Source organism: Leptinotarsa decemlineata, unplaced genomic scaffold (genome assembly GCF_025532065.1).
Source record: "Leptinotarsa decemlineata unplaced genomic scaffold, Ldec_3_MD MMD2_tig00026358_RagTag_RagTag, whole genome shotgun sequence".
Classification (NCBI taxonomy): Eukaryota; Metazoa; Arthropoda; class Insecta; order Coleoptera; family Chrysomelidae; genus Leptinotarsa; species Leptinotarsa decemlineata.
In genome coordinates, this window is record NW_027412703.1 from 4,580,173 (window position 1) to 4,604,737 (window position 24,565).

At 33.6% G+C, this 24,565-nt stretch overlaps 1 protein-coding gene and 2 pseudogenes across 1 annotated transcript in view; 2 read left to right on the top strand and 1 right to left on the bottom strand.

The window, feature by feature from the left end:
- Positions 1-24,565, top strand: part of LOC111514362 (matrix metalloproteinase-2) — a 346,057-nt gene that overhangs the window by 18,013 nt on the left and 303,479 nt on the right. The window lies entirely within an intron of this gene.
- On the top strand, positions 5,883-6,715 carry LOC111509065 (large ribosomal subunit protein uL10-like; annotated as a pseudogene).
- On the bottom strand, positions 12,286-13,693 carry LOC141486519 (ubiquitin carboxyl-terminal hydrolase 2 pseudogene; annotated as a pseudogene).

A 24,565-nucleotide genomic window follows, 5' to 3' on the forward strand; every position in this document is an offset into this window, starting at 1 on the left:
GGAGGAGTTTTCGTAACTGAAGGCTAAAGACACTTAAGAAAACCCCACAAGAAAAACTCTGATGAGTCAAATCGCACGATCTGTGGTCTGCGAAAGGCCGAGTTCTTGTGTGCGACAAGAAATCGACTGCCTCGGATTCTTCTGCACACTCTCACAGACAGCGGCGATGTTTTTGTCAGATCGCGCGTTTCGTACCGGTGTTGGTAAAACAATTTCATTATTTGCAGGCGTTGTTGAATGCTATATCCGTCCATGGTTATTTGGCAAAATAGAGTGAATAAAAAACAACTAATTTAACAGATGTAGCTTTAACAAGATGGCTGTTAATTGTCAAAGTTCGGAAGTCCCTGTTAGAAGACCTTATATAATATTGAGTTGGCATGGTTGACATTTAATGGGAGCTGCAATTCCACCAGTTGTCCTCTTGAATGATGTGAAGTACTTATAATGGAAGAGATCATTTTGATTGTAATAATTAGCGAATATACTAGCTAATGTAAAGATACATATGAAATCTCCAAATCACGGTATATACATACTTTGGAGAATGGAACCTCTTGTATATGTTATTTCATTAATTTGATTCATTTTTCACAAAAATGAATGGGTGAATTATGTAACAGTAAAGAGATGAGAAAGGTCTACTGACTAGAGTTTGATATCATTTAGTGTGCATTGTCAAAGGTCTTGTAGGTGGAACAGAAAGTTTCATCACGGAGAAAATACTTCTTAAGTATTCACGACTTGATTGCTGACGATTCCTTAGAAATACGTGAGTTGTTATGGTGTGAATATATAATCTGCGGTGTAATGAATATTAATTGTGGATTGTCCTGATATATTTGTATGATCTACGAAGGCGCAGAGCTCAATTGATTCGGATATTTGTTGAACTAGTGTCTCTCTTATAGAGAAAAGTTGGATTACTTTCCTCCAGGAAAAACAATTTAAATTTTTCCCCTTAAATAAGCTTCGTGAGAACGTTTTTTCCAATTAATTCAATCTCCAGCGATTCAAATCCAATGTGAATCACTACTTTCGCACAAGCACCGCTTTAAGGGCGCCTCAAGGATTTTCCTGTATGCTTGTATTTTTATCTTAAAAAAACATTCCAATAGATTGAGTACATTTTCTGTCGTGTTCTTCGGGCATTTTTGCAAAATTAATCCTTTTAATGTGTATTCCAGTAGATTCAGAATACGACACATGTTGAGTTAATAAATAAATTATCAGATGAATGACCAAATTACTTTTAGATAGATGCATCAGTTTCAGATTGAATCAATAATTGACATTTTCTCATAGGTATATTATAATATTTGCCTTATTTATCATGATGAAATTGATATACAGTAGTAGACAATATTTATCAAGAAAAATCAAATCAATACTCTGCGAGAGCTTGGTTTTGTCCAATTTTAACTTCGCAGATTGTCTCTATGGTCCAATTCTCACAGTTTTTTTATAAAAAGAAAATACAAAATTCTTGCTTAAGATTGATTTTCGGTATTCTTAAATATGAAAGCATTACCCATACTTTGAAATATATAAACTGGTTGAATATGGATAATCTGATGTTGCTCCACTTTGCAAGCTTATATCATAGTATAATTAAATCTAAAACACCAGAATATCTATATAATTTTTTGGGAAAAAAAGGTTTTGGCTTTATACTACTCCATCTTGATACAAAAAAGGGATATGTATTTTCTATAATGTTATCCAATTTGGTACTGAAGAGTCTTGGGGCAAGTGTCTTAGGGCGAAACATCGGTGTATACCAGTGAGGGTGACAGTGTTCCATATAAGTGCAATTTATTACCATTCATTCAAAGTAGAACTCATGTGAATGATATCTGATTTTTATTCCACAACGAATGTTTGAAATACAAACTAAGTAGAGAAAAGTATCTTCTGTATAATTCAGTGTTCATATAGAAGTATTTGTTTCGAAAGAATTATTTTCTTTCGTGTAATTCAATGTTTATATGAAAGTAGTTGTTTCAGGAGAACTTTCTTTCAGTTAGTGTCTGAAAGTTACTTCTTTGCATGATCTACACATCCATGTATAGAGTTACTTATTTTCAAATTGATTACTTCCTTTCTTTCTTTGGAAGTTTCCTCATCCCTTTTTTGTATCAAGATGGAGTAGTATAAAGCCAAAAACTTTCTTTCACAAAAAATGAATCACTCCTAAAAATATAAACCCTTCAATTTATCTATATAATAAAATCAAATTCCGAACTGACGTACATACATTAAATTCGAGGTTTGAAGGGCTTTTAACACCCCCATTGCACAAAACACAACAATATGTAAGATCCTACAGTTATCAGATCTCAAGAATTTACAATGAAATTCCGACCAGTTGGAAAGAGATGAAGTTAGAAAAGTTTAAAGAGAATGTGAAAATAATTTTATTGAAGAAGCAGAACACCCTTCGATATTAATGTTGAGAATGTTTTTTAATTTATTTACTTTTTCGTTATATGGCGCTTTATGAGGTTGAGTGGAAGAGCAGTTCAATTGAATAGTCAAATATTATTGTCATATCATTTTTTTTCAAGCTGAACTCCGCCTATTATGCCAACAATTAGCATTTCAAGATGGAAATATTTATTTATTATGTAAAATGGAGAATAAAGTCGCTATTATTATTATTAGTATCATTATTATTATTATATCTGACAGTTGAAAACACATTTTTTGTGACGTACTTAGATGACGCGCCTGCATCTGCAAATTCAGCCGTGGAGGCGTCAAATTCAAATAGAGATAGAGTTTCGGAAGGATGGACTTTTTTTTTGAAAATTTCCTACTCTTTAATAATCTTTTTTTTTTAATTTCTCATTTCTCTCATTTTTGACATATTTGCAAAAACCTAAATACCTTTTCTTCACATCTTAATTTCTTCATAACTTTTGCAATTTTTTATGTGCTGAAAAATCGATTCAACACATTTTTCTAGATATCATTCCGGATCGAATGAGCCAATGCACATATTTTTCCTACCATTATATTATTTTTCACCATTTTTAACTTGTGAACTACACTATTGGGTTTAGTAGCATCTTCTTTTTTTTTTGAAAATTGACCACTGCCTAATCCAAAGATTCTTGACCCTAATTCCGCGAAACGCGCTTGAACCCGCGCCTGGATTCCATCCGGTCGAAAACTGTCTAGATTGGGCGTTAAAAACAACTTGATATGGGTGCAAAAATAGACGCCGACAATAAAGCTTACTGGAGGTCATTGTGAACCACGCTAGAGTTTCAGTTAATTAAATGAATCGCGAAATTACGACGAACGGAAGAGCCAATTTTTTTGTATCATTATTTACCAGTTCGAGTTTTAACGCTGCCGCTGTTGCTGTGAATATATTGTTCCAAAGACGTTAACATTTTCTGTATTTTTCATATTATTTTCATATTTATGTTCCAATACGTATCTAGTTAAAAAGAAACTACTTCAAATTAGTCATTAATATAAGTTACTTCTCTTATTGGTTTGTGGTAGAAATAAAAATTACATGATATGCAATAACAATATTCAAAACATTAATATTATTCTACATAGGAAAAATTAACTAAAAACATTCATAAATTTATAAGCAATATGACAGAAAAAAATTTTCTTTTTTTTTCTTGAAAAATGTGCTAGATTTTCCCAAATTGTTTTCACTAGGCTGAAAAGTCCCGGGGCTAAGAAAGAAAACGTGTTTTTTTGTTAAAATTAGCTTTAATCATCATCGTAATCTCCATCAAGATGAAAGATGTGCTAGATTTTCCCAAATTGTTTCCACTAGGCTAAAAAGTCCCGGGACTAAGAAAAAAAACGTGTTTTTTTTTTCAAAATTAGCTTTATTCATCATCGTAATCTCCATCAAGATCCACACAATCATTCTAGCGTCGATCTTACATTTCTATACCGTTTCTGTTGAACTTTTGCTTCAAAATAGGCCTCACTTCTAGCAATAACCTCTTCATTCGAGCGAAATTTCCCACCGATAACCATTTTTTGATGTCTGCGAACAGCCAGTAGTCACTGAGAGCCAAATCTGGCGAATATGGTGTATGTGGGAGCAATTCGTAATCCATTTCATGCAATTTTGCCATCGTTTTCATTGATTTGTGACACTGTGCATTGTCTTTTTCTTCAAATGAGGTGGTTTTTCCGCAATTTCGGCCTTCAAACGCTTCAATAACGCTATATAATATACATTGTTGATGCTATTTCTCTTCTCTTCACATCCCAAAATACCGTAGCCTTAACCTTTCCAGTCGATTGTTATGATTTGGATGAGGTTCACCAGCTTCTCTCCACTCAGGTGACTATCGTTTTGATTCGGGAGTGAAATGATGTATCCATGTTTCATCCATTGTCACATATTGACAAACTTCCGGTTTGTTATGTTTAAATATAGTCAAACACTGCTCAGAATCATCAAGACGTTCTTGTTTTTGATCAACAGTGAGCTCGCGCAACACCCACTTTGAACTGAGCATTTCTCATAGTCAGCCGCTCATGCAGTATCAATCTAACACATTCTCTTTATATATTTACAATGTCAACTAATTCACGATCATTTGAAACGATTTTGTGGATTTTTCAAATGTTTTCCGGTGTTCTCTGTATCTGTAGAGTACGGAAGGTGAGTGTAGGCCACATGTGACCCATTGTACATCCTCCCAAGGAGTTGTCCTCCTAGATCATCGTCCATTTTGTCCTTTCCAGGAAGGTGGTCAAGTCACTAGGAGACATCTCCTTAATATTGGCAGAGGTAGGCCGAGACTCGCCGAAACACACTCTCTTTGGCAACCTTGAGGTGCCCCACGGTGGCCTCCGCGAAGGTTTTGGAAGATGCAGCGATATTGCTGTCGTGGCGCGGCTTCTTCAGACTTCTTGGGGTTCCTTCCGTGGGGGTGCACAAGTGAGGGAACTTTCCTGTAGAGGCAGTCGGTTCCTTGCCTTTATTCAAGGCGGAGCTCTTGGTGCCCGCCGCAGGAAGTGCCCTTGCTGTTGGAGGTGGAGTGGGGAGGAGGAGGGTGCACTTATAATTGCTGCCACTTCTGCCTCCTTTGCTCTCCTCCTCCTTTTGGCCTCGGCGCTGCAAATGTGCTTACGCCTTGGTCTTTGTATTACATCATGAGGTAATCTGCCATGTCCAGCCTCATTCGAAGCAGTAGATTCCTCAGTCACCGCCTTAGATTGAGGTGAGCACTTCTGTCCAGCCTCGGGATTAGTTTTTGTTTTTGTTGTTTCTTTTTTTGTGTTTGTTTCATTCATGTGTGTTCCCACCAGTAGCAAGGGGCAAGTTGGTCACCTCTGGTAGAGCCCCGCATTACCAGAGGTAGGCTGATTACAATGAGGGTTCCCAGTTCGCCCAGTTCAGCTCTTGGCACGATTCCTCACACTTTAGCTGGGGTAGGCTGGTCCACGGTGGCATGTTTTGCAAAGGCTTTTGGGGAGTTCCAATTCCCCTTACCCTACTTATTTCTGCTACTGACCAGGAGTCCGGCGATCCCGTCTGTGAGGCCGTCTGTAGTGAGTGATAGTGTTCTCTCGGGCATATTATGTATTAATATTGGAAATTAATGGTGAAGTAATGATACCCAAGCAATTTAAGAGAAAAATAATCATAATTATTTGTCAGTAGCTTTTAATTTATTGCGATGAATAGCTTCAAATTTTATGGGGAGCCTAAGCCTCCCTTGCCTCCTCTGACGAGCCGCCGCTGCATAAAACGAACCTACATACAAAATTTCAGCCTCCAAAATTATAGCGTTACGGAGAAACAGTGATGAAAAGGTAACCTGGAAATCCAGTTATTTCACCAAACTCATTCAACTCTTGGAAGACTACTCATTGTGGGCGTTGACAATGTCGGCTGTAAACAAATGCATCTTGCTCCGTGGCAGCGCAGTGGTCCTCATGGGGAAAAATACTACGATGCGCAAAGCCATCAAAGGCTACGTAGATCGCAACCCGGCTCTGTAGAAGATCTTGCCTCACATCAAGGGTAATGTAGGGTTTGTCTTCACCCGGTCGGACCTTGTAGATATCCGTAACAAGCTTCTCGAGAACAAAGTCAGGGCCCCAGTCAGTAGTGGGGCCATCGCACCACTCCCTGTTGTTATTTCAGCACAGAACACTGGATTGGGTCCCGAAAAGACATATTTCTTCCAGGCTTTGAGTATTCCAACCAAGATTTCTAAGGGTACCATTGAAATCATCAACGATGTCCACATTTTGGCACCTGGTGACAAAGTTGGTGCTTCAGTAGCCACACATCTGAATATGTTGAACATCTCTCCATTCTCTTACGGTCTTCAAGTGGAACATGTTTACGATTCTGGCACCATCTTTGCCCCAGCAATTCTGGATATAAACCTGAAGATCTGAGAGAGAAGTTCCTTGCTGGTATTGCTAACTCCGCTGCCGTTAGTTTGAGCATCGGGTATCCTACAACAGCTTTTGCTCCTCACAGCTTTGCTAACGGATTCAAAAATCTGTTGACTATTGCTGCTATTACTGACGTTGAATTCAAAGAAGCTGCTACCATCAAGGAGTTCATCAAGGACCCAAGCAAGTTTGCCGCCGCCACTGCAGCTGCTGCCGAACCCGCAGCCGCCAAGAAGGAAGAGAAGAAAGGAAATCCGAAAGCGAGGATGATGATATGGGCTTCGGTCTTTTGGACTAGATTTGTCCTGGGGTTTTTACGAAATGATTTGTTTACTTGCTGTTTGTTGAGTCAGACTGTCAATTAAAAACTTCTTCCGCGGCTGGCCCCCAGTTGTAATATTCGAAAATCTTTTTATTGCACATCTACAATATAAAATGCATACATACAATACATACAAAATGTCAGCCTCCGAGAATATTCCCTTTCATCCCCTGCGGGGCTCCCCATGGGGGATCAAAATGAAAATACTTTCTTAGTGCTCATCTACGATCTAAAAGGCACTTTTATACCAAATTTCAGTTCCCTAGTTCAATTGAAAATTCAAAAAAAAAACAACAATTGAAAATCCAAAAAAAAAACAAAAATGAACCTGCTGATCTGCTCACATATTGAAAATAAGCTTTGAAATTACTCAAATCAATCGATTCATAAAAACCTACACTGTATAAAACTGTTACTAGATAGTATTTCCTGTCAAAATCCTATTTGGAAAGGTTTTCCACGTCAGAAACTTTATCATAACAATATATCGCCATATACTAACAAGAAAATGAAATGACGATTTTATCCAGCATCGTTCCCAAGAAGAGAGGAAGTGAGGTTTTGCCACGTTTTTGACCGGATATGCCGGAAAAAATAAACGGTAGTACCACGGACATCACTGAATAACAATTATGTAGGTTATTGTGATTCACCGCATTAGCAATGCATAACTGGTAATTTTCTAAGTGTGAAAGGTCGATTGAGTTCGATGTGGTCAAATGTCTTTCGTGTATGTTTATCGCTTTACTTGGTTAACTCTATGAAAACGTTAGTTGTAAATTGAATAATGTTCCTTTTAGAGACAGCGATTACTTCACTCCGATCAGGGCATTGTACAAAAGTACAGTTCGGGTAAAAGAATTCGGTCATGTCGCATAGCCTAACCATAATGACCGGTTCTCAATTAAAGTAAATTCAAAGATATTACATTTGTTATGAGTCACTTTTGTTCCATTCATTCAATTTTATCTAAATTTTATAATACTTCGAGTATCACAAAAAAGTTGCTTTTTATATTATTTTCAATATTCAATAACAAATTCGAAATGTCTTTCTATTTCTCATTATGCTTCAAGGTTTATTGAATTTTAAAGTCAAATGATCATATATTTACTTAGATGAACAATGTCCAATGTGGTATTATCAGGGGAGCCCACGATAGCAAATGGGATTTTACTCGAGCGTCATTGAGACATATTAGGTTGCAAAGCTTAGATGATAAGAAGAAAAAAATGTTATATAATATATACCTTTTCATCGGTGGGGGAAGCGGCTATAGATTTTCAAATATGTAAAAAATACTGTTGCATGGACATACTCGAGTGCGTCAGATATTGAGAGCATCAATAATGTAAGTATTTTTAATGATGTTGGTATTAATCTGATCGTGGGTTAAAAATGAAAAGAAAAAAAATTTAATCGAGCGCGTCAGATTTTCTATGGGTATGTTAAGTGCAACAAAAAAAGCTCTCATTCAATAATCTGATGATTTCGATCTGACGCAAACTCGCGGCCATTATTATAATGTGCAAAAAAAGTCCGCCATTTTGAAATACCCAAACGCATCAGATTAAGATATATATGATTCATCTTCATGTTTCAGACGTGCTGTTTCATAATCTGACGATTATCTAGAGTGATTCGCTTAATCTGACAAGAACAATTTTTTTTTCTTAATTTCAATTCTTCGAACTCAATTAATAGAAAACCTCAGGAAATAGCATGCAAATAAATAAGAGGAATACTTGTATTTATTAGAAAATAATTTGAAGAAAATGCTCAAAAAAATTAAATTTTTGATGATCGATTGAATAATTATTGGAGAAAAGAGAAATGAAACTTTCTATGTTTTTTAATTTTATTTGTAACTAACGTTACTGCAGTTTCGTCCTATAAGGAAATTTTCAAATATTGTATAAGTTTGAAAATGTCCTCATATATTGTATGAGTTTGCAAATGTCCTTATAGGATGAAACTGCAGTAACGCTAGTTACAAATAAAAGTGGTAAAAAACATAGAAAGTTTCATTTCTCTTTTCTTCATTATGCTTTTCTACCACGTAGTAACGGCTACATCCATCAATTAATTGATTAATTAATCATCTTCATCATGAACGAGTCTCTGTGATCAGCTGTGATGGCGTCATGGCAACAGAATTCAGAGTGGGGACGGAGTGATAGATAGATAGATAGATAGATAGAGAAAAAGTGAATAGAGAATATAGGAATAGAAACTCGAAGAGGAAAATATAGGTATCACACAGCTGCACGCAATAAACTTTATTGACGAATTTTTGTTATTTCATCTTGCGGATATCGTCAGATTATATATTTTTCGTTATCCTTGAATTATTTCCTTCAAAATAAAAAAAAATTAGCTCCGCTCTAAAATGTCGAGATGACGTTATTTTTTTACAACTTTTCTGCCCTCCCCTTTCTTTACGTCACCCTCAAATTGTCAGATTACTGGAATATATACTTTTTAGCAGGTAATTAACTCACCCTACCTTAATCTGACGCGCTCGAGAATTTCTGATGATCAATTTTTTTTACTAATCTGATCCTTTATCCCTCACAGGCGGCCGTATATATGGGGCTCATATTTGGTGGAGGTACTTAACCGGGTACAAGGTATCTCCCTGTATATTAATCTGCCGCGCTTTAGTAAATCACGAAATTCCCCACTTGGGCTCCCCTATTATATCAAGGCCACCTCATTATTGTTAAGAAACCAAGAGTAGGAGGTTCAAATAAATTCGAAATGTTTTTATAAAACACAATGACATATTTTCCGTTGCTGATGATTTGAAGAAAAAACTTTGTATATAAAAAAATTAGGTTTGGCATGATGCTTATCGAGTAAAATATAAACGTCGGTAATATAGTTCAAGTGAAAGATATAGTGCAACCCACCTTCCAACATTTTTGAATCTATGTTTTTGAAAACAAGAATAGATTTCCTTCAAATGGAAGTATTCATAATGTGAACACCAGACAAAACCGTGATCTTCATGTTCCGTTTCGTCAATATTGAACAACATCAAATTGCCCATCAGTGGTAGGTCTAACTATTTTTGATAAGGTCCCTAGGTGTTTGGAAGATATAACAAACCTCAATAGATTTAGTAACCTGCTGAAGAATTATTTGATTGAGAATTGTTTTTATGATTTGCAAGAATTTTACGATTCGTAATATGAAAGTGTATCTGTGCTGTATTTTATTCTCTTTTAATTTTGTTGTGTCCAAATAACAACGGTGTTGCTCACACTGTGAACTTTGAGTCATGGCTTTATATGTACTTTGACGATTCCAATACATGTTACTTATCTGTGTCTACTGGAAAATAAATATTATTATTTACCTCTCTTTCAATAATATAGTTAGAGAGCTGACTAATTTCGTTATTCAATAACCATTTCTGATTATATAAGAATCACATTATATACTATATACATAATAAAAATACATATGATAATATTATATATAATAAATATTTCGTTTATATAGGTGAGGGGGAAAGTAGGGATTTAAATAACAGGGTGATAATTGAAAATACTTCTGAATACTACTTACTCACGTATGTATATTATATATATATATATATATATATATATATATATATATATATATATATATATATATATATATTATATAATATATATATATATAATCTATAAAGGTTAATGCAGTCAAGCTGCTGGAAAATAATTTTCCATGAAAATCAAAAAATAAATAGATAAGTACTTTTTGATCATTCCCGTATTGATTTCAATTCAAAAGCCACCGGTAGACAGCTGTTTCAGCCCCGTATTGATTTCAATTCAAAAGCCACCGGTAGACAGCTGTTTCAGCCTATTGGGCATCGTCAGTACCGGGCAGGTGGTCCTCGATTGAAGACAACATAAGAAAAACCAAGTACTTTCTTGGTTTTTCTCAAATAGAATTGTATCTGAATTATATACTCTGTTAACTCCTCAAACAAGAAAACAAAGTTCATGAGATCTTAAATTCCAAAATGTTATTTTGAAACATGTGAACATATAATTTTAAACCTTGTAAATACTTCTCTCCAAACTTCTAAAATTCCAAATTCTTTAAAAGTTAGTACTATAGTCCCCATTCAAAAGGTAAGCGATACAATGAAAGCCAGTTAATATAGACCTAAAATACATTACCACCAATAGAAAAAAATCTTGAACTAGCTGTCTTGACAAAAATGAAATTTTAATAAACAATCAATCTGGATTCCGTAAAAAATATATGCATGTGGATCCGCATTACAACTCACTTTATCTGAATTCAAAAAAGAAGCTGATAACAATAAAGTTGTAGTAGCTGTTTTCCATTATCTGAAGCGGGCTTTTGAAACGATTGACAACGATTTACCGTAATATTCTTCTAATAAAATTAAGAAGTTATGGTGTTGATGGTGATGTTCACCAATGGTTATCTGACTATTTATCCCATAGAAAGCAAAAAGTCAGAGTTCAAGATAATATCTCACAGGAATTGCATATACATGTAGGTGTGTCGCAGGGTAGCCTTTTAGGACTTCTGCTTTTTATCTTATACTTGAATGACATAAACTTGTTTATCAATGTTGATTTTGTAAATTTATTTGCAGATGATACACTATTGGCATGCTATGATATAAGCTTAGATAAAGATATTGATAAAATGAATGCCGCATCAAAGTATATAAATGAGTATCTACCTCATGGCAAATAAATCGAAAGTGAATAAAATGAAAACTAAAGAAATGATTATGACAACGTAATATAAATGGAACAATCTTTATTTAAATGAAATAAATCTACAAATTGATAATGAAAACATTGAAATTGTGTCATGTATCAAATATCTTGGATTCCAGTTAGATAATTTATTACTTTTTGGCAATCATCCCGATTATATATGTGAAAAATATCTAAAAAACTATATTTCTTTGCAAAATTTTCTGGTAATTATTCACTCAGTCTAAAATTACTGTATACAATGCGATTATCCAACCACATTTTGATTACTGTGCTTCTATTATTTTCTTGTTTAATCTAAATCAAACATCTCAATTACGAAAACTTCAAAATCGCGGTATGCGAATTGTTCTAAAAGTGAATAGATTCACTGAAATCGGCATCATGTTACAAACTTTGCGGTGGCTACCAGTTTCTGTACAGTTGTATTACTTAACTGACTGACATATATATATAAAATTCTGAATAAATTTTCACCTTCATTTTTTTCTGAATTTGTTAGTTCAAATTTATAAGTGCACAAATATACCATAAGAAAGCATACTAATTTGCATTTATGCAGAACAAATAGAAGTGCTACGAATTCTTTATTTTTCAAAGGGTTTGATGCATACTATATATTATCAAATGTAATTGAATCTAGTCCATCATTGAGTATTTTCAAAAAACAGTTATTAAAATCCAGCCATTATGCTAGATAGAATAAAACTTGATAAGATAATATTGATGAATATAGTATTTGTATGTTGTTTTCTTCTATGTATCATTGTATTGGAGCTGCACCTATATTGCAATGTATTTGGAACAATCATGAATTACAAATCAATTCAAAGAACTAAGATTATAAAAAAAAAAGGAAAGAAGAAAAAAAATCACATCAAAGGTGCTGTTTCGTTCCCTCCTGTTCATAAAAGAGGGCATATGCCTCATCGCTCACAAGTGATTTTGGCGAAATTGGGAACACGTGTGAATCGTTGTATTCATGTCACGTGCCACTATATGGGTGTTTGCAATATGCTGTGTAATGTCTGTTATAAGTAGTCTCACTGTGATTTGAAAGTGCATATAGATTATAACGACAAGGAGCCACATTGTCTGCTGCATAACTGCTCATATATAATCCATCTGAAGAAAAGTTAATGGAAACATTCAATTTGCCTCTGAATTTTTCCGTTGGAGAGAATCTTTTCAAATGAATTACTAAAATATGGGGAAACTTATAGATTGATAAGGACTTTGTACATTTTCTCCTTTGCTTTCACCTCGAACATATTGGTTTTTCATCTCCATCCAGAGTTCCCTCTCTTGTGAAAGAATCCAAGCAATGTGACAAACTCAATTGGCCAGTTCTTTGTGGTATGGGAAGAGACAAATCCCAGAAAGGATCAAAGGTGACTGATGAGTGTCCACAGTGTGTGCACTTCATAGTGGATTTTACTTGACCAACGAAATAGTCTACAATCTTGGAATTGTTCATATTCAAATATCTCTGCCAGGTCTCTTGTGCTTTTCCGTTATCGCTCAATTTTTCGTCAATCTCAGTTAAGATCGGTTTCGGTTTCTCAGTAATTCTGTTGAGGTCCTCATGTAAACCTTCTGAAATATATCGAAGGAATTCGTGGGCGTCTTGATGGGCAGAACCCATGAATCGAGGGGCAAATCTTTGAATCTGATTTCTGATGTAGACTGTGTTAATTACTTTATCAGATGAATTTTATGAACACAATTCCTTGATAATTTCTGCGAACGCTCTGATTAAAACACCTTTCATACTAGAAATACTAGTAGTGATATCTTCCATGTATGTATCCTTTTTTAGGTATTCCAGAAACCATTCTATCTTTGATAAATATTGGATTATACTGTTCATGAAACAGGTGTTTCCAAGATTTTTTGAACCATTGAACCCAAGAGTTTTGATTGAAGAATGTATCACCGATCTATTGTTGCAACTATGTTTGCCACTACTATCTTCTTCTGAGTAAACACGGATACGATGATTCACCCCTTCATTGGACTGGTAGGATAAGGAATTCGAAGCAAAACGGCTCAAAACAGAATTAAATATTAATTCTTTTGGGGACTGTGAGGGCTCAGCCAGAGGAAGAAAGTTCCCACTTCCTTGACTGTTTTGCTGTGAGTCCTCCACCAAACTGCACAACCCCAGTTCTTGCACTGTCTGTACATGCCGATATATTTTTTTCATGGAAAACATTGGTAATTCACTTAGGGTTTTTGATTGAGGAATTGTACCTAAACATGAAGCTGCATTTCCTCTTTGAATCAGAATGCTAATTTTTTGTTTTTTATAATTTAATAATTTCAATTTTCAATAATATAATTTTAAGTTTTTTATAATTATTTTCAATTTCTATAATGTTAGTAATATGTTTTATATGATATTGTATATTTCAATGAATATATTCTCGAAAACCTCTATCGCTATCTCTATCGAACAATTATTTAAACGGTGAACTCTTAGAGGAGGACTAATCGATTATTGATCATTTGAATAAATACATAAATGCATGAGATTTCTATTTGTTTTCATTCTCTCTTGAAGTGTTCATTATGTGTTTCATAATAACAACACCTATTTGAATAAACATTACCTCTTCATTGATAATGGTGCCAAAATTGAAATAAAATATATGGAAATAGTATTGATTATCAATGTAAATTTTATTCGGTTCATTGCCTTTCATGAGTATTCCAGAATACTGATCGATTCAGTCGTGAGAGTTGCCGCTAGACAAAAGATGCCTAGAATACTGAATTATATGACATATTATATGGTCAATAGTAATCCAAACCGTGAAGACTCTGAAAATGTTAGTGATTACACAATATTATTACCCGAAATGTGAATCGACATATGTTCTTGGTATTAATCATTCCTGTGTCGATTCTACTTGAAGCATCCTAATTGCATTACAATTGGTTGAAAATTTGAGATTTTGACTCATTTGTTCATCTCTTTCTATTTTTTGATCTCGTGAAGTTTTTCACTTCGGTTGTATCACTCGATTCTAGTTCATCTGAAAAGCGAAGTACATTATTAAAAATCCTCCTGATAATTCTTAATAACGACTCTAAGAAACGAGATGTTTTAAATTTTTCTAAATTTTTTTTTGTGATATAAAGAACTGCTTCCAAATATTTTTTCTGATTGAAAATATTAATAGCTGATTCATCTTTATTATTCATAGAAAAATATTTAGTATGGAAAGTTAATTTGCTATATTTTCAGACAAACGGAAGTCTATTTTTATGACCAACAATGTTTCATGGGAAATAATCAATGAAATTTTATTCCCAAACTTACTTTTAAAAAGTGAATTTAAAGTTTCATTTTAATTCAACAATCATATAAATAACTAACATTTCATTGAAAGGTCAAAATTATATGCGGAATTGAAACGTTGGTTGAATTTACTCGAATAATACACTTCATTGACAGTTGAATAAAATGTTTGTTCATTGCTGAGTTGGACTATATGTATATAGATTATGTCTCAGAGTAATATATAGTAAATTGGCGTTCCATTTTCCAATACTCTGAAACGAAATTTGTCTTCGGAATCAATAAAATCTTCAAGTTATTTCATTAGGCTTTTTTATTCAAATAACAATTTATTCATGTAACATTTTAAATTAAGTGTCATTTAAAACAGAACAAATTTTGCGAACAATCGTTTTTAATGTGTTGAATGAATGCACGCGAATCAATTAAATTCAAACAAATAAATTTTTAGGTGAATAAATTGGGGAATTAATATTTGTGACAATGAAAAGTAAAACGGCGTTCCATAAGCGACAGAGAATTGTTCGGGAATGCCGATTCCTGACTCCAGGCATCTGCAATAATGTAAGGAACACTTTCGAAAGTAGACTATATTGTTGTATACAACTAGATGGAGGTCATTTTAAACACTTTATCCGTTGACTGTGTTGCTATTGATATTTCTATATTTTTTCCATAAAATGAGGGACAGCAAATTTTATGTTTTTTCTAAAAAGAAAACTTTCAACATTTAATTTCATAATAACGAATGAACCAATTTCGAGAAAAATTACAGAAGTAATAGAGGGACAAAATACCTTCCAAATGAATTGAATGGGTTATATTTCTAGGATTAATTCCAAAGAAAGAAAGGAATTTGAAAATAAGTAACTCTATACATGGATGTGTAGATCATGCAAAGAAGTAACTTTCAGACACAGGAGGACTTTCTTTCAGTTTGTGTCTGAAAGTTACTTCTTTGTATGATCTACACATGTTTGTGAAGAGTTTATTTTGAAATAAATTGCTTTCTTCCTTTCTTTGGAAGATTCCCTCATCCTTTATTTTTTTTGTAACAAGATGGAGTAGTAGAAAGTCAAAAACTTTCTTTCCCAAAAATTAATCACTCCTAAAAATATAACCCCTTCAATTCAAATAAGATTCCTCTTGGCTGGGATTGAATCAAATAGGTGAATGAATGTCATTACGATGTCATCGATGACATAAGCAGATCAAGTTTATTCCGTGACATTAAAAATCGTAACTCAAGAATGAAGTGTGTGTATTTTCTGTAATGTTATCCAATTTGGTACTGAAGAGCCTTAGGGCAAGTACCTTAAGGCGAAACATCGATGTATACCAGTGAGGATGACAGTGTTCCATGTAAGTGCAATTTGTTACCATTCATTTAAAGTAGAACTCATGTGAATGATATCTGATCTTTATTCCACAACGAATGTTTGTAATACAAACTGAGTAGAGAAAAGTATCTTCTGTATAATTCAGTGTTCACATAGAAGTATTTGTTTCGAAAGATTTTTTTTCTTTCGTATAATTCAATGTTTATATGAAAATAGCTGTTTCAGGAGGACTTTCTTTCAGTTTGTGTCTGAAAGTTACTAATTTGCATGATCTTCACATCCATGTATAGAGTTATTTTCAAATTGATTACTTCCTTCCTTTCATTGGAAGATTCCCTCATCCTTTCTTTTTTTTTGTATCAAGATGGAGTAGTAGAAAGCCAAAAACTTTCTTTCCCAAAAACCTTTCAAATGATATATCACTCGACCCCCCTACCATTGATAAAAATAGGGGGATAGTTGCTGAAGTGTGAAGTATGATTTCCATATAAGAATTAGTCACCCTAGAAATGAAAATTGACGTGATCTTTGAAATTTTCGATTACACGTACGTTTCGGACTTACAGGGGGGTCAAGTTTTCGTTGGAACGCCCTATATTTAGATTCATGTGAAGGAGAAAGCATGGACAATAAATTACATAAATTAGTCATGTCCTTTACGTCCAACTCAACTAAATTCTGTCAGCGCATCGAGTGAAAAAGCAAGTGGAAGTTGCAGTCAAAATAGAAAAGGGGAAAAATCACTCAAATATCGCCCCAGAGACCCAATTGGAAGCAGCTGAAAATACCAATAACAATTATTAAGGATAAATATTATCTAAGATAATTTTCGCCAACAACTTACTTCCATTGACTAAGAATATACCACTAGGTGCTTTGAGTATTTGGGTAATGACAGAAATCCCTGAAAGTGAGGGAGAGGGAATATAGAGTTGGTTGCTGTAAATATATTAGAGATGCAGTACCTTCGAAAGTCCTAAAACTATCTTTCGCGAATGTATCAGCTCGTGGTTGCAGAAAAGATGATCTGAAATGCTGTGAAACTAAGTTGCACCAATAAAAGCAATAAAATATCAAAAATTTTGGTATTTTGCCGCTATACGGAATAATGAAAAACAAAACTATATTCACCAAATCATTACTACCTCATATAATCATCTTAGGATTCCAGATCAACTGTTCCAGAATATTTATTTTTCTTCAACTCAACTTCCCTGTAAAAAAGATATTTTGATGGAGAAGTCGTCAAGTCACATCACAACACTGAAACGGAAACTTCAATGAAAATGGATTCAAGTAAGGCCCTATTGAAAATTTCCGGTGACAGGCTTATATTGGATGAATGAATGAACAATAATCTGCGGTCAAAACATTTTTATCGAGATTTTTCAGTCAATTATACATTAGTCAATCAACATTTTTTCTAAATATTGCCCAATACCAAACCGTAATTTCAACACCTCGACAAGTGTTTCGATCACCAAGTGATCATCTTCAAACAAATCAAGTTTGATCTTCCTCTTGAAGATGATCACTGGTGATCGAAACACGGCCCGAGGTTTGGTGTTGGGAAAAACCTCCATTCATTACCACACCAAAGGTTCCAAACAGTGAATCACAAGAAAATTTTGCTACCCAAACAGGAACATTGCAAGTGCAATAGTTGTTAAAAAATAAGTCAGAGATGTTTTTTAACCTGTTTTCGAAAGTTCTCAGCGTACATTCCCTTTGGAAAAATTAAATAATTGTTATTTTTCCATTTGTCGTTAACAATTCACTTAGATTGAAAATTAAAAAGCTTCATTAATCATTGAATATTTTTTTTTCAATATTACTATCGATTCTTTTTCTTATGACCAGAAGCTACATGAAAATATTTTTTTTTCAAATTATCATCTGCAATTGTTTGACAAATTGTTATACACAAGTGCGTTATAGGATAATTTATACATTTTTTTGAAAACTTAATCTTTGATGCAAATTATTGATAAAAAAATCGTTTCCTAAAAAAATGTTCATCAACTAACGATTTTTCCTACCACTTGTGATTAATATTAATGATTTTTTTTTCCAATGATAATTTATCTTGCTCTTTGACACTAAAATATTGTTTCTAATCAAATTTTCATTGTTTGTTCAATAAATAATTTGTTGAAAACAAATTAATTATTTCTACATATTATTTTTGTCTTTTTACATAATGCAACAAAAACAACCATGTATTAATTTTTGAGAAAAAATAAATATTGAATTTTTTTAAGACACGTTTTTTTAAATCGTAATTTGCATTGAATATTTTGTTAAAAAAATGTATGTCATCTCATAAACAACGTATTTGTTTATAACATTTTTTTGAAACAATAACAGATAAAAATTAAAAAAAAATCAATTTGATGTAGCTTCTGATCATAACAAAACACATCCATAGTAATATTGAAAAAATATATATCCAATGATTAATGAAGCTTTTCAATTTTTGATAAAGATATATTATTTCAACTTAATAAATGTCAAAATGTAGAATTGAAAAATTCAGGTACCTACTGGATAAATGAATGAACAATAATTCGCGGCGGTTAAAAATTTTTACCGTGATTTTCCAGGTAATTATGTATAAGTCAATTGACAATTTTCTTCTACTCAGAGTAGAATTCTGGAGAATTATAAATATTGGTTCTACAGTTCCGGAAGGTCAAACTTTTTTGAGGGAATTTCTTCCTCTTTCAAAATCTTTTTTGAAATTTGAAAAATGTCAAATTGTTTTTGAGATATTTGCAAAAAACCAAACCCCATTGTAAGTGGCATTTGAAGTTTTTCAAAAATCATCTACACGCTATATTGAATCGTTTGACATCTCCTTCATATTTTTCGGAGGCGGAGAAACAAGTTTAACTTGAAAGTCAGAGTATAACTTTTCTTGACATCGTGATTATTTAGTTTGATAAAGTAATTGTTCATAGCACTGTTATAAAGTTCAGTACCATTAAGAATAAATGCACTACTCTTATCAGCAAACGAGGTAAAACGACTTGAAATTATATGTCATCTATTCCAAACATATCTATGAATAATTTACTGTACTGTTTGCTGTGATGAATAAATCGTGTGGCGCTCTGAAATCCAGCTAGTTTAATTACGTTAGACTTTGGTAGATAGCGAACATTACGAGGTCATTCTGTAAGTGCATCCTGTCAAAGTGGTATACTATGTTGAAAAAGTAATTGAGTCAGTGTAGTATCGCAAGATGTACGATTAATAAGGGTTATCTAATGGCTTATCTTACGGAAAGTTCATTGTCATAATTATGTTTCTGAGTAGATAAAAAATAATAATGTTATTAAACCTTATATTTACCGGTTTAGGTCGTCATAACTGTTCAGTACTCAATGCGGGAGAAAAAGAGGAATAGTTTCAGGAAGAGAGTTGAATTCAATGAAATGTCATTTAATTACTGATTAGGTAATCAAAACGTAGTATGTTTTTAAAAATATATATGTAGATCACCTTGACAACAGTGCTCACGGCAAATAATTGAATCTGAAGTGAACTAGGGTATCATGACAAAACCTGTATGGAGCTTTGAGATGGTATAGTTCAAGTAAACGATGTAGTGCAACCTACCTTCCAACAGCTCCCCTTCGATAATATAGTTAGAGAGCTAACTAATTTTGTTATTCAATAATCATTTATGATTATATAAAAATCAAAATAACCATAAAATATATATGTAATAAAAATATAAATAATAATATATCAAATAAATATTTCGTTTGTAGGTGATAATTGAAAACATTTCATTAATATGGAAGTGTTCAATCTCCATATAGTCTTTTTCAACTAAAATTACTTTTTCAATCCTTTTCTGTCAGTCTTCTTCGGTAATATTAGATACTTCTTCTTTAATTAGCTCTATTACCTTCTTATCAAATTTTGGAATTTTTGTACGCCTGATGCTTTGTTTCAATTTATCCTAAATCAACTCGATGGGATTGAAAACAAAAAAATAGGGGAAAGTCTCAGTATGGTGTGTCTATACTTTTCAGCAATACTTTCAAGGGCATAAACTTTTTCAAATGTTTTTGTCTGTAAAACTTAGTAGTTGGTTTTCGACATAGTAATCTTGGAAATACAAATTGTTATCCAATAAAAAACTTTGTATTTCATTTCATCTTAACTATTACAAAAACTATTACACTATTCGCATTCAAATTTGGGATCAATGTGTTTTCAAACCGTTCCTCGAAAATATTAGCTTCCATGTTCTTATGATAGTCAACATTGCAGTCCTCAAGTTTTTTTCCACATAATTTCCAAGAATTCGGAACCCATCTTTTACTTCCTCCGCAATGTACAATGCACAATGATTGTTCGCGACCCTTTTATCGCAGGCATGTTAGGCGTACACATTCTCGAACAATCAGTCCTCTTTTTCGTAATTGTGTCGTGAATTTCATACTAAGATTCGTTCAAATAGAAAATTTGCCGTTGTACTTGTCTATATTTAGTTATTTGTTTCTAAGTATTTGTTACCCAATTCCACTATTCTTCTGCTTTCCATAACTACTTGACGGTTATTTATTATTCAAATGTAAATCCTAGTTTCTCCATCCAATTCTGAAGAGTTTTGTCACAAAAGCTCACGGTATGGCCGGAAGCATTCATTTTCTTCTTTATGATACCAGTTGTAGGAATCTCATTGCTTTTATAACAGTCCTATATTGTTTTTTTAATGATTTTATTAGATGAACATCTAAAGGTTATGGTAATCCTGTATCACATCGCGTCTTGCGTTCATAAGATTTGTTTTTCACTATTTTACATACAGTTGAGAAAAGCATTTCATTTGTTTCCCTCGAAACCAAACTTGAAATGTAGATTCTTATATACATTGAAACATATTCTCTGTGTTTCAATATTCAAATGCATCTGAATCTTATTTACTGGTATGTCTTTTTTGCATTGTCCACCATGGTTATTGGAAATACTACACTAAAAAATTCTGCTTTGTTATCACACTTGTTATTACTATTAGTACTCGTCCAAGGACGCTACATTCTAAACAGATAACAAAAATATTCAGTAATTATAACTGCACCAATATCGAATTTCAACACTCAAATCGCGATCAGTTCCTGAACTGAACACGACGGCGATAACCATCCCCGCATTCCCGATTTCTATTCGTCACCGTAACATGACTTCAAATTTAATTTTATGACTCTTCAGCCAATCATAAAACTCGATTAGTGAAAATTATCCAAAACGAACCACCAATTCAGCAGTTCACGTGGACTATTTCGCAGCTGGTTCATTTCTATGTATTGGTTTTTTTGGCCTTTGACAATGCCGCCAACTTTGAACGTTCACAATATCGTTTACTTCGATTATACCTAATAATGCTCCTCAAAAATTTTCTGTTCATGAAGTAGGGTTTTAGAACTGGGAATTAGGCCTATACGAGAGTGGTCTGTGAAGTTTTTAATTTCAACGTGAAGATAGCAGCACTCGTCAAAAAAGCTAGTGAATTTCGTTGTTCATCTGTTGATAGTTACTTACCAAAGTTTTAGCCATTTTGGACGCATACTTGTTATGTAACAGTAGTTTGAGTGGGTTGATATGAGTATTTTATGAAAATGGACAAAATCGAGTATGGAGCTTCACTAAATATTTGTTTTTGAAAGGCAATACGCCTACGCAAATTAAAGATGAGTTAGATTATGTTTGTGAGTACTCTGCACCATCATTTACCACGGTGATGATTAACTTTCGAGACTACCCACGAAAAAATCGTCAAAGTTCACCAAATGGTGCTAGACGACTCAAGAACTAACGAGAGAGAGATAGCAAAGGTTATGAATTTCACTAGTTCGGACTTCCATTGTCTACTATATAAAATGATTTGAAATCCCTGAAACAAGTAAAAAGGAATAATTAAAAAAAAAAGGAATAGCTGAAGATAACAATTATATTAAGCAAACAGTAAACCTGAAATGAAATGATAGTGAAATAACCTACAAGTAAAAATATAATAATTGAATAAATAAAAATTAAAGGAATGAAAAAAGAAAATAATAACCATGTTTGGACCCATCAACACAACATCGAGTGGTCCCAAGCTGAGATCTTGCACAGAGAGGAACATTGGTTTAGGAGAAAATTTAAGGAAGCCGCATACATGTTGTCCAACAACGTATTCAGCCAGGCCAGCGTAGAAATACGAAACATATGGAAACCCATCATCAAACGAAAAATGGCCAACTCCCGCCAAAACGGTCATCTCTCACGGAATCAGTGAAGCGGAAAATGGAAAGCAGAGAAAGTGAAAGTATTTCAACGACCTATAAATAGTCATCTCTCGGAGGAATCAGTCCAGTCATCACCCGAAGACGATTGTAGATACCAACAATCGAAACGTCGTGAACTAACGTGACTTGCAATCTCTACACTTTTTTATTATTTTCTTTTTTCATTCCTTTAATTTTTATTTATTCAATTATTATATTTTTACTTGTAGGTTATTTCATTTCAGGTTTATTGTTTTCTTAATATAATTGTTATCTTCAGCTATTCTTTTTTTTTTTAATTATTCCTTTTTACTTGTTTCAGGGATTTCAAATCATTTTATATAGTAGACAATGGAAGTCCGAACTAGTGAAATTCATCACGAAACATTGTCAATAACCTTCAAACAAACAGTAAAGGTTATGATCATGTCAAAAGAACGTATTTGTCACATACTGAATCAACATTTAAGCATGAGAAAGCTGTCTTCGCGTTGGGTGCCGCGTTTGCTCATGTTAGACTAAAAACCTGTTCGAATTAACAATTCCAACGATCTGTTGGCGCAGTTTGAGCGCAATAAATCCGAGTTTGGAGCCGATTTGTTACTGTAGATGAAATTTGGATACACCATTATAGGCCCGAAAAAAAACTGTTTTTTCGACTGGGAAAATGATGGTGACTGTTTTTATGAAATAGTCATCGATTATTTTCAAAAAGGAAAAACCATTACAGGAGCATTCTACGCATCATTAGATGACAAGCTGAAGGCAGAACTTTCGAAAAACGGCCACAATTGCAGAAAAAGAAAATCGTGTTCCACAGAAACAACGTACAGCCTCACATCTCAGCGGTTGTCATGGCGGAAATCCACGAATTACGGTACAAATTGCTTGACCTACTCGCCATATAGCCCCAAGCAACTTTTTTGATTTCTCATCTGAAAATTGAGCTCGATAGATAATGCCTATCCGAGTAAATAATTTCCCAGATAATGAAAGGCTTTAGTAGACACATATATCAGGGTGTATCCTAAATAGTGTCAACAATTTCAGGTGGTGAATACTTGTCATATTTTATGAAAAAAAAAATCATATGTACGTGTGTCCTAACCTGCTATGTTTCCAAGTAACGGGTGTGAAAGTTTGACTGAAAATATTTTTCTTTCATCAATAACTCGAAAGTTTTTTCGCCGATTTTGAATGAACTGCATGTGTTTGTTAACAGTTACAAGGAGCTTTTTTTCATGAAATTAGATCGCGGATAATAATTCCAGTGGCGTCACAGTGGGTAAGCTGATAGATATTAACGGTAAAAATAATTGTACACCACTGTTTTTCTCCAAGTTTGGTAGTTTCATCAGATTAAAAAGTTATTAAAAATAGTGTTCGGGGACAAGCTTTTATACAAATGCACTAAATTGAAATAATAGTTTCCTTAATTGTTTGAACAAAGTTATTCTGCAATAGATTCGAAGTCTTCTGTAACGCCACTGGATTTATCATCCGTGACGTGATTTCATGAAGAGCCGCTTGGTTTTGTTAGCAAGTGCACATTGTTTCATTGAAATCGGCGAGATTTTTGAGTTATTAATAAAAGAACAATATTTTATTAAACATTAAAGACACCCCGTTACTTGGAAACGAGGTTAGTTATGAACTTTTTTTATAAAATATGACAAGTAATCACCACCTGAAATAATGACATCATTTAAGTTACACCCTGTATAATAGATGCATTTCAATTAACATACCAATATGCGTAGCTTTTCAAATCAATCATGTAATCAAATCAGTCTAGAGCACATTCCATCGAAACTACTTTTTTCCATCGATAATGTATACAATTTCGTTCTGCATGAAAAATAATGTATTTTTTACAAAGTGAATGCGAAATTCGATCGCAAGAAATGTCAACAAGTGATGTTGGCACCGTGGGCGTCACTCGAGAACAGATTACCTGAAACACGTACGATGTCATGCAAAAAAATAACATTCGTTTACAAGAAAATCGCAAATGCCAAGAATGAGGTGATAAAATGTTTTATTTCTGACCGAAGCATGTTGCACCAAGGATTACTGCATTGCCTCTAAAAGCACTTCGTCTATTTTCTTTGTGAAACCGAACGATAGGATTATTTGTTAGTTTGTGAAAGAACAAAAGA